The following is a 12389-nucleotide window of genomic DNA, read 5'->3' as shown; positions in this document are numbered from 1 at the left end:
CGCAGGTATATTGAGGCAGTACCTAGATCATTCTTCGGCCAATTTAGATTTTTTTAGGTCACCTGAGTCACTCAGGTGACCTATTGCTATCTGTTTTCGTCCGTCATCGTGCGTCGTCCGTCGTGTGTTTTAAAATATTTGAACATTTTCAGATTCTTCTCTGAAACCGCTGAATCAATTTCAGCCAATTTAGCATATGGCATCTATATGTGAAGGGGAACAAACCTTGTGAATTTCATGTTCCCCCCCCCTCCCCCCCCCCCCCCCTGGGACCATAGGGGTGGGGCTAAAACCACCAAAATTAATGCAATCTTTAAAAATCTTCTTCTTTACTCTTGAACATCAAGCAGTCAAACTGTTGGTATGATTGTATTGACCAAATGATTGTATCTACCAAAATTGTGAAATTCATGGCCCCAGGGTCAGGGGTTCTGGTGCTAGGGCGGGGCTATATAGATCATACAGTAAAGGTGCATTATTTCTTTGAAAATCTTCTTCTCTACTCCTGGGTATTATTTAAACATATTAAATACATAGTTATGATAGGCAAGAGTGACTCTACCAAAATTGTGAAATTCATGGCCCCAGGGTCAGGGGTTCTGGTGCTAGGGTGAGGCTATATAGATCATATAGTAAAAGTGCATTATTTCTTTGAAAATCTTCTTCTCTACTCCTGGGTATTATTTAAACAAATTAAATACATAGATTTTGTTTGTTTGTATGTTGTTTAACGTCCCTCTCGAGAGTTTTTCACTCATATGGAGACGCCCAAAAACATATGATAAGCAAGATTGACTCTACCAAAATTAAGTATTTCATGGCCCTGGATCAGGGGTTCTGGTGCTAGGGCGGGGCTATATAGATCATATAGTGAAAATGCATTATTTCTTTGAAAATCTTCTTCTCTACTCCTGGGTATTATTTAAACAAATTAAATACATAGATATGATAAGCAAGAGTGACTCTACCAAAATTGTGAAATTCATAGCCCCAGGGTCAGGGGTTCTGGTGCTAGGGAGGGGCTATATACATTGTAGATCATATAGTGAAAATGCATTAATGCTTTAAAAACTTCTTCTCTGCTCCTGAGTCTTATTTAAACAAACTGAAGACATAGTTATGATAAGCAAGGATGCCTCCTTCAAACTTGTGAAATTAATGGCCCTAGGGTGGGGCTATATAGATCCTATAGTGAAGGTAAATTATTTCTTTGAAAATCTTCTTCTCTCCCCTGGGTATTATTTAAAGAAACTAAGTACATTGTTATGATACGCAAGATTGCCTCTTCCAAACTTGTGAATTTCATTGCCCCAGGGCCAAGGGTTCTGATGGAAAAATGGGGGTTGGGGCTCTATTGATTACATACTGAAAAAGCAAAATTTCTTTGAAAATGTTTTTTCTGCTTCTGGTTAAAAAGCATAAAGCTAAGTGAATAGTTATGATGAGGAAGAGTGCTTCTTCTAGAGTAGTGAATTGCATGACCCATGGGTCAGATGTGCTGGTGAAAGGGTGGGGCTCTTGATAATATAGTGAAAATGCATTAATATTGTTAAATAATCCTGTCTGCTCCTTAGTGTTAAGAAGATAAACAAAGTCATATCTTATGATGAGCAAACTTCTGGTCCCAGGGTGAGAGGCTCTGGTATTTCTCGGTTGGGGGGGTTGGGTGGGCTCTATTGATAATATCGTGAATCTGTAGTAAAAATGCATTATTTCTTTAAAAATCTTTTCTGCATATCGGAGGCTAAAAGGAGTAAAAGTTATGATAAAGATTTTTGAAAATCTGGACCATTTGGTCAAGTGTTCTGGTCCTGGCCAGGGCTCTATTAATTTGTATTCTTCTGAAAGGAGTTATTCCCCTTTGCCATTTACTTTTGATAATTAATCACTGTAAATAATGTACTTGAAAGGTAAATAGAATAAGAGAATTATGCAAGAATTTTTATTGTATAATACAAAAAGTATTTTCATAGTTTTAATGATCAGGTAGACTTGTAAGTAATAGATAAATAAAAATGAGACAAAAGCAACTTGTCTTATTCAATGTTCATCAAAGACCAAGAGAGTCCAATGTAAGAGATTTCAACAAGGAATTAAAATAGTACAGAAGCACTGATGGATTGTTAATATACTGTATGGTGATAGTGATAAATGGGGAACAGATTAGAACCTAATTTATGATCTGTTAATGAACACTAGACTAATTTTTTTTGTTGATCTTGATCACCCTATTTTTCTTGCTGTTGGCAACAAAACTTCACCTTTCAGTTCATTTATACTCTATGGATCCTCTAAATTGTTATATTATACTCAGGTGACCGTTAAGGCCCTCGGGCCTCTTGTTCATAAAATGTAACAATGATAAATCGGAAAAGCCATGGATAAAAATTTACTATTATTATCCATTGTATAGACCTCATTGAGTCTAAGGCTAAAAGAAGCACTCCTCTACGACATCATCAGATAAATAAATTGCCTTAACGATAAAAGTGAAAAGTTCAACACTACCCCGGGGATGATTTATTTCTTTTTGTGAAAAAAATTATGTAAAAACATCACTGAGCCATGGAAAGTACTGCTAGATTCCTATCCTACTCTCCCGAAACAGAAAAAAATTATTCTAAAGTTTCGCAGGAAATCTAACCAAAATTTACACATTTTGTATATACGATCAAGGAATTGTCATCAATTCATGTAAATCACATGATTCTAGCAGCACTGTAGAATACAAACTTTCGATACAAACAAAATTATGTTTCAAAGTGTGCGGCGTAGTGTTGAACTTTTACATCTTTGTTGTTATAGAACGACAGAGGAAAGACTGATCGGGATTTCAAAACACTGCATGTGTTTATTATAAGAAAACATGATAAGTGTAAATCAGCGTACCTTATTCTTATTCTTTAATTCTTTAGGAATCACACATGACATTCACGGTATATGCTTTAAAACTCCTATTTCATATACGAGGGGTTATCAAAAAGTTCGTGGACTAGCGTCATAAAATTAAAACCGCTTTAGGTACATCAATGAATTTTTACACATTTAGTTAGCATCATCTTTTCTATCTATAGAATAAACCATAAATCATAATTTTTATTTTTTAATAAATTGTTAGTGTTTTTGTAAGCAAAGGTATGTCCAGGCGGCGCAACCTCTAATATGACGTTTATTTCTATCTGAGTGTAACTGAGAAAAACTCTTTAGATATGAGTATTTGTCATCATAAAAATCTCGTTAATTCAGGCATGTGGTACGACACATTTGTTCAGTAAAATTTGCAATTTTTACCCCATTCTGTAATTTCTATAAAATTTTATCGTAAATTTTATATGGAGTGTCCAAACAATTATGGGCTTGAAAATATCGTCAAAAAGGGTGAGGGGTTTCTTTTTCAAACACTCTATAGAGTTTCGCTCCTGGAAAAACTGGTATTGACCTAAGGAATGTTTAAACTGGCTACAGAAAAATAAAATGCATCCAGAGTACTTGTTTTTTAATGCCCAAAAAGATTCAGAGAGATGAAATATGCACAGTTAGTGTCGATTTGTAGTCAGGGTGTCTAAAGTCAGTCACGTCGAAAAGTGACGTTGATCATGTGTGGTAGAAATTGAACTACAACAAGCTAAGTATTCTGGCATAATCAAGTGAGGAACTTTCCCCATATAAAGATCCATTTACAATATTATATGCATTGAAAACAGCTGCTCATGACATTGTAAATTCATATATATAAGACGGGTTTAAGTCCTTACTTAACTCCATGTAATCTCATCAAGATAAGTGTATGAGGTAGAGAGAGCGGACATTAAGAAACAATGACGTTAAGCGGACGTCATGACACTAAACGGCGACAGCGCCGGGTGATCACATAAAGTCTTTTTAATTTTAGAATAATTTGGCAAATTATCAACGTATCAAGCTAAAATTTTCAACATTTCTTAAACTTCTGTTGTTTTATGTTCCGCATAAATTTTGTAAGCAAAGACTACATATTATTAATTTTATCGCGTCAGTCCACGAACTTTTTGATAACCCCTCGTATTTGTTTACATGAATTCTCGTCACGTTTAATTTTCAATCGACAAATATTTGATCAACAGTTATGACGTCACGAGTTTGGTATTTAACCCCCGTCATAAATACTAAGATATTTATACCACCCAAAATGACAAAAATTTGTTTATATTATGTTTTTTTGAATGATTCCATTCACTTCTTGGACTTGAAATATAATTTTAAATATAGATACCAAGAAATATTTATCTCTAAAGTTCCCGTCATACAGCTTACTATGATGTCATACTATATTAGCAAGTAGGATGTCTGAGTGCAGCCTTTACATACCCGCGAATTTGGTATGGAAATCAAGAAATCAGCTGTACTATATTGCTTGATGGACTCAAAATTCATTTATAACTGAGGTGCTAGCACAGGAACTTGATATTATATCAAATGGATCCATTACACAGCTAGGTTAAGGACTCCCATATTTACGTCAGCCTATGCAGAAGTTCGGGGAAGCTATTATGACGTCACTTTAAAACAATGCAAATGAATCTCGAATAAATACTATTTGTTCTTTTTAAAACAAACTCAAATACTTTTGTTTCCCAAAAATATTATAAAGATAAATGAATGTGCAAATTATCTTGCCAAAAAGCACTTAGCCTATGTAAAATGAAAGCCAGCTTGATCTTGCTGTACTTACTGAGATGACGTCATTTCTTAGTTTGACACACAGTTTCTCTGTAATTGAGGCGTGGATCAAGCTATTATCGTAGTTTGTAAAAATTAAAATTAAATACGAAACAAGCTTAATTTGACCAAACTAAAGACATATTCTAAAATATATGAATCCACATTTTATCGTCAAACTAAATTGATAAAGTGTAGGTTTTTTATATAGCCGTAGGAACACATTTGTATAGAAACGTGCTATAATGAGGGGTCCAGCCCCTCGAAATTTCATAAGTTCAACGATATCCGCTTCACTATAAATTCTGAATTTTTAAACACGTGTAGCTATTATTCCTACTATTTTCAAAAGTGCTGGGAGCTGGTTGTGCATTGTTTATTTATTCCGTAATGTAACATTATTCCAGTGCGTATTACATCTATGTCAGGAGTTTATACGCAGCTATGTTAAGGCTTCCCGAAGCTTTAAAATTCGCTCAAAACATAATATGTCATTGCGAGGTCGGTTTTAGTTTTAATTTAAAAGTATTGAACTTAAGTTACTTCCAATTTATATAGTGGGTTTCCTCGGCTATGTATCAACATATTTGTTATGATATCACATGACTTTGCTGATCACGTGACGGTAATTTATAATTTTTTGAAGTGTTTCATATAAATCGCTTCGGCGCAGCTGATTAACACAATAATTTTGAACATTTTGTTATATAAATAAACTCATCGTATCCTTGTGTATCCGAAACGTGCTTGGGAAAAGTCATAGTATTACTTAGATACAAAATATTTCCTGAGAAATTCAACTTACCTACAAATTTGAGGGTATTTTCCACACAATATCGTAATCTGTATTAAAATAAAGCCAACACACATTTTTCCCAAGCAAGATTCAGTTAGAGAACAACCTCTTCTTACAGATTTCCACAAAAATTCTCAGATTAATCCTCATTAATCACCTGCGCCAGACCTTTTTATACACACTAAATAAGTTCTACCTCCAACCACGGGTATAAAACAGAGTACATTTCAAAAGTATATTTTTCATAAGCGTTTTGAACATGCTGAATTTCAATCAAAGGTAGGTAAGCGGTGTATTTTTAAAATATTCTGACACATACGAATTAAAAAACCTTTAATGACCCGTGAATTTTGCAATAGCTACCTAGCATTTTACATGCAGTTTCAAATAAAGTGTAAAGTTCATGACACTTTCCCCGTCATAACACCTCAAGTTTGCAGTGACTTGACGTCATTTTCCATTATGACGTCATATTTTGATAGTTCAGAGATGTGAAGGCACAGAGTGCACTGTGATATTCTACGGGAAGCCTTAACCTACCTGCGTAGAAAGACGGCTAAAATTTACACAATTTCCGAGCATGAGGAAGTTGCTCCCAGCACTTTTCATGTTAAGGAATGTGTCGCAAACAAAACAGAATAAATTTTATAGCGGAAAGATATCCGTATATCGTTGAACTTTTACGATCTTTGTAGTAGTACATATATGTTCTAATTTTAACCCTGTCACGTGAAAAGCAGTTGATGTAAGCGATGTAGCTTTGGCCGAACTCAGCAGAGACCCGATACCCATACAAAAAAATATATTGGAATTCAATGGAAGTATTCAGTTGAAGGTTCGTGGACGATCAATTGACCGCCAATTAACCATAAGTTGAATTTTTACCATGCAAATGAGGGAAGGTTCAACTCATTTGCATATAGATGACCACTGTTGAATGCTCCTATATATCCTTTGCAGTTGACCATTAGTTGAATACTCCTCTATTTTCTTTGCAGTTGACCACTGTTGAACGCTCCTCTATTTTCTTTGCAGTTGACCATTAGATGAATACTCCTCTATTTTCTTTGCAGTTGACCACTGTTGAATGCTCCATTAGTCAGTGCATGTTACATTTAAAAAAAAAAATGGAGGGCGTTTTGAAAACCAAAGGCAAGCAGTACATATGCTTGGAAAAGCTGTCATGTCTCTGAGTAGGATAGAAAAGGTCAAAACAATTGGGCTACTAAAATTATATACATCTATATACATGTATGTATGTAAATGCATAAAAATAAATTGAGCTGGCACACTCTCACAAGTTGCTATGCCTCCTTTATTTTCTGTGCAGAAAAATTAGATTCAGTCTAAAGCACTGGCATATTTTTACCAACAACACAACAAGAAACACAACAAAACACTTAATGCACAACAAATTATAGGAATTCTTTAAATATTTAAACAAGTACACAATAGAAGGGACCTATACTAGCTACAGTATCATGCCTTTCTAGTATCTTTTAGAAAAAATATAATGAAAGAAAAATCTTTAAATTTTATTTTTTTTACTTACATGGATTGCACAAGCTGAATTAATCATGAAAACAATTGTTTCAATTCAAAATTCTCCACTTTTTAACAAACCACACACTGACACACGTTACTTGATTCAAATCTAGATTGTTGTAAGAATTATGGAATTCCAAACCAAATCTATAATAATGTTATTCCAAACGCAACATAAATAGAGTCAGAGGGATTTTCGAACACTGAATGGTCAACTATAGTCAACTCTGCAAGGTTTCACAAAGTCGGAGTGTTTAACAATGGTCAACTCTTTTCTTGCATGAATTTTCAAATTACTAGCATTCAACTAATGGTCAACTCGGTGAAAAGCAGTCATTTAACGGTCGACTGACCATTTTATGCAAAACAGTTGACAGCTTTTCAGAAAAGCATTCAACTACTAGTGGTCAATTGTTTTCGAGTATTCAGTTGACGACTAGTTGATGGTCAACTAGACATTTTTGTATCGGTATACACAAGTGCAAACACCACAATTCACATTCATCAAAACTAATGCTGTTAAGAAAAATATTAAAATTGTATTCATTTTCTCTGAATATATTAAGGCGTATATTTCATGGGCGTCCTTAACTTAGTTGCGTATCCTAAGGATTTCAGCATTTGAAGACAAGAATAGTGAAAATCGTCATCTTGAGAAAGCAACTGTACAACTAAAAACACAAACTGGAGACAAAATTTCAATGGAGGTCATCATCATTCCAAAGATTGCAGCTCTGATCTCCAACAGATCACATGTCAATATCAAAGAACTCCCATACCTTAAGGGATTAAAATTGGCACACCTAGTCAGCAAAGAGGAACAATTCCATATTTCAATGCTAATTGGTGCAGACATTTATTGGAACATAGTAGGAGACAAAATCATCAGAGAGAATGGATCCACTGCAATTGAAGAAAAGGTGGGATATCAAATATCTGGACTTATCCACTCAACAGAAAAACAAGTTATAACAGACAGAAGACATATGCATCTAAAGGGTCGAAAAAATAAATCGAGATGGACAAGGAAGATGGGAATGCATCAGACGCTGCGTGCCCAAGAGACTCAACGGACAGCCAGTCAGGAGCTGGAGGCGAGAATTCAAGGGTTGGCAGTACAGAGTGAGAGAGAGCCGACGCCGACACACTCCAGTCTATGACAGGCGGCGAGCAAATGCAATTTTTCCAAACATAGAGAAGAAAAAAATGAAATATTTCTGACAAATTTCTTGCTCAAATTATTTATTGTCAGTGATTGTTTAACGTATATTCCAATTTTTACCAAAAGTCGTTCATTAGGAAGGAAAATAAACACAATGCCTCAATAATTCCGAATAACCCTCTATGTTATATTAAGGAAATTAATTTGTGTGAATCATACATCGAAAATTTTATGCGTAAAATGTTACTTTCATTTACTTGTATCCATGTTCAAATTGAGCTGGAAAAATATTTTCCTCCATTAGATGTTTAAATTATTAGTTTAATTTGTGCATATTACCTTTTTTCTCAATTATGGGTTTGAAGTGCGCGAGATCAATGAGTACAAGTAACGTTTAAAGTGAATTATTTTTATTCATTACGTGATCTTATTTTCTGCAAAAGTTTTCATTGCGAAAGTTTAAATGACAACAATTAACGTCCTTAATATCATATGGCCACTTAACATAATCATAAATATCATAATAATAAATTTATTTCCTTTTATTTTGAGGAAATTAGTCTTAAAAGTCCGTTTTACGTGATATGGTACAGCAACAGGGACCAGAAAATTGGACTGGACAGAGGTTGTAAGTGGATTTTTTTTTTAGAAGAGAAACTTTGGGGAATTCAGTCTAGAAACACACAGTAAAAAATGTATTTCTATTCCACAACGTAAAGTAAATTATAAGAATGGATTATATATTTCTTCAAATGTTCAAGCTTATATCATTTAATGGCTTAATGAAAAGAAAAACTGCGTTTACTTTCTTTTTTTTATTTTAATTTGAAATTTTATATTCTTTCCTTGTAATTAACGCATATTGCATGATATGAATTTTAATTACTTATTTAAAACACATTTGAAAGTGGTGTATTACGTTTATTTACTTCTAGGGTCGAATCATTAGAATATAAATTTGCTTATAGTTAAGAAAAAAACTATACGTCATTTATATTCAAATAATTCTACTCTTGTTACAATTCAAAATGAAATTTCCTATTCATCTAATTTAGTTGAAACGAATATTCGGCAAATAATGAAATCGAGGTAAAGGAAAAGACTACTATTTAACCTTTCTAAACAAACCTTTCTTAGAATATCTTTAACTCTCTTCTTTTTTCATGATTCTACATGATTAACGAGATTCATGATTAAAACTTATCTGATCGCTTAGTAAATTGATTGACTGATTGATTTACGTCCCCATTTAAGAATTTTTCACTCATAGAGAGACGTCACCATATACCGGTGAAGGGCTTCAAATTTTGACCTTTACTCGGCACTCAGGGCCATTGAGCAGTGAGGGATCTTTATCGTGCCAACTCCTGCCGTGACACGGGGCCTCTGATTTTAAGGTCTCATCCGAAGGACCCGCAACTTTCACTTCAAAGTGCCGAGCACCTGGCGAAGGAACAGTTGCTACCCATTTTTTATCGACTTAGGTCAGTCGCGGCTGAGATTCAAACTCACGACCTCCCGATCACGAAGCTAGCGCTCTATCGACGGAGCAACCGTGAACGGTATTAGTAAATAGAATTACTCCTTCAGTTCCTGTTGCACGAACGTTTTAATTAAAAGAGAAACTCATAAAAAAGAAAAATGTGAGTTTATTGCCCATATGCTTATTCATTTTATAACTAATTCAAAATAAAAATTATTATTGTTCTAATAAAACAAAATGAATTTACTTTCGAGAGCAGCACTCTGTAAGAGCGAACTTAAAAGGACATCAATTCCGTACTTAAAAATATTAATGTGGCAAGCCTTGTTTTTTTTCATTTATAATGAAACATTGTATTGTATCAGCATTGGGGAAAAAGGGATAAAAAATGATTGCATCAATATTCAAATATACTGAAAAAGATTCTATGAAATTGCTTTATAAAAATTGCTTTTATAGAATAAAGCTATGTAAGGAGGTTACCCAAAGAATAAAGTTTTGCAAAGCTAGAAAAAATATGGTTTTAGAAACATCACCAAGGAATCATATTGGTGGGGAAATTACGCAAAACAAAAGGCAGGAATTAAACGTGACGCGTATTTTCTTCCGACATCAGTTTTGCATTCTTTCTTTGTTTCATGTCCTTAAAGACGGGAAAAAATTGACACGAATATTCATTTTCATGCAGATGAGCAAAATTTTATCTTAATATGTTATTCTATCGGGGAAGGAGAATTTCCTGATTTGATTTTGGACATTCTAATCTTAAAATTCTTCATATACAAGAGATATTTTATAAAAATACAATATAATTATATATATTCCTAATGCAGTTCACTAGTTATTTTCTATTGGATAAACCTTCCAAAGCATCTCTATCCAAATACATTTCTTGTGCATGACTTGAAATCCACTGAAATTGATATTTTCCTGCTTAGTTGGGATTAAATATATAATATAAGATATATAATATAAGATATTTAGTAAGCAACTAAATAAAGAAACGGAGGAAGAAGATACACGAGAAAAAGTAGGGATGACATGAAACATATTCACTAACTGAATTTTGAATAAATGCCAAGAAAATTGATACAAATCATGCATACAAAAATTGAGATATAAGAAGATAATTTTCATAAGAATTTAGGTCTGTTGTCTAATCCCTTTTAATATTGAAGGGTTGGTACAGATTGAATTAAATGAAACACTGAAATTACACTGTTTTTAAAAGTCTAAAATATTACACTGTTTGTAAAAGTCTAAAATATTTGCTTCATTGATTCTCGATGTGTAAATCATTATCCATATCATCTGTAGTATACGGAATCGTGTGGCACAGAGCTATAAAATATATCGCAAACAGTTGTTTGAGATGGTCCGCTCCTCAACCAGGATTAATAACTCTTAATTTGTTTTATTTAATTGAAGATAGCAAAAATCATTCTTGGAATATAGATATTTTTCGTGGGAAAAAAATTCATGCATTTTCATGTATTTTATAAATGTCTTATTCGTCATCTTAACGATTTAATTGAGCTTAATTAATAAAAACATTGCTTTTTTGTGTCTAATTTCTTTTTCTTTTTTTTTCTTATCCGAGGGTAAGTTAAAGGCTTTCCATAAAACATTTATGTGCACTCTATGCCTTCACTTCTCTCAACTACAATGCAATATGACGTGAAATCATTACAAACTTGAGCTGTAATGATGGGGAGAATGTTATCAATTTTACACCTTATTTCAAACTGGAACACTGTTTCAAAATTCACGTGTTTTAACTGTATTTTGAAAACTGATATGTCCGATTATTTTGAAATGATTCACTAAACATGCTTAATTATCCTTGATTGAATTCCATGTGTTCAAATGCTTACGAACATTATACTTTTGAAATGTCATCGTTTTATATCAGTAGATAGAGGTAGATTTTTTTTTGTGTCTATGAAAAAGTCTGGCGCAGTGATAAATGAGGAGTAATTTGAGATCTTTAGTAGAAATTCAAAAGTGGAGTCTTTTGTCGAACTGAATCTTGCTTTGGAAGAATGTGCGATTCGTTCTAATACAGATATTTATACGATTTTAAGTAAATATATCCTAAAAATGTCTGTAAGTTGATCTTCTCATATGAAATATTTTGTACCCAAATAATACTTTGACTTTCCCCAAGCACGTTTCGGTATACAAGATACGATGAGTCTACTTATATAACAGAAAATTCATAATAATTTTGTCAATCGGCTGAACCGAAGAGATTTAGATAAAAAAAAAAATTGGAAGAAGACCTTCATGTGATCAACGAAGCCATGTGATATGATAACATACCTTAATATAAAAGAACCCTCATATATATTGGTTGTACATAAGTAAATAACTTACAAATTAAAATCAAATCCGACCTCGCAATGCATTATTGTTTTCAACGCATTTTAAAGCTTCTGGAAGGATTAACATAGCTGCGTACTTCGTAATTCCCATTTTATTTCTGAATAGTTTAAACACAAATGTTCATTAACCTTTGACATACAAATGGAAAAAATAAATGAAAAGATAACTAAAGGAATATTTTTTGTTATTTACAATTCAATAATTTTATTTCAGAATTGTGGTGTGATGTTTATACAAGATTCCTTGAAAGGATGAATTTATCTAAAATGAAGTTAACATATCTTTCACAACTGATTATTATATGGATATCGATTACACGG

Source organism: Saccostrea echinata, unplaced genomic scaffold, assembly GCF_033153115.1.
Source record: "Saccostrea echinata isolate AGI-Se365-2 ecotype Australia unplaced genomic scaffold, CSIRO_AGI_Sech_v1 ptg000029l, whole genome shotgun sequence".
NCBI classification, from domain to species: Eukaryota; Metazoa; Mollusca; class Bivalvia; order Ostreida; family Ostreidae; genus Saccostrea; species Saccostrea echinata.
Note: the sequence above shows the minus strand (reverse complement) of the source record.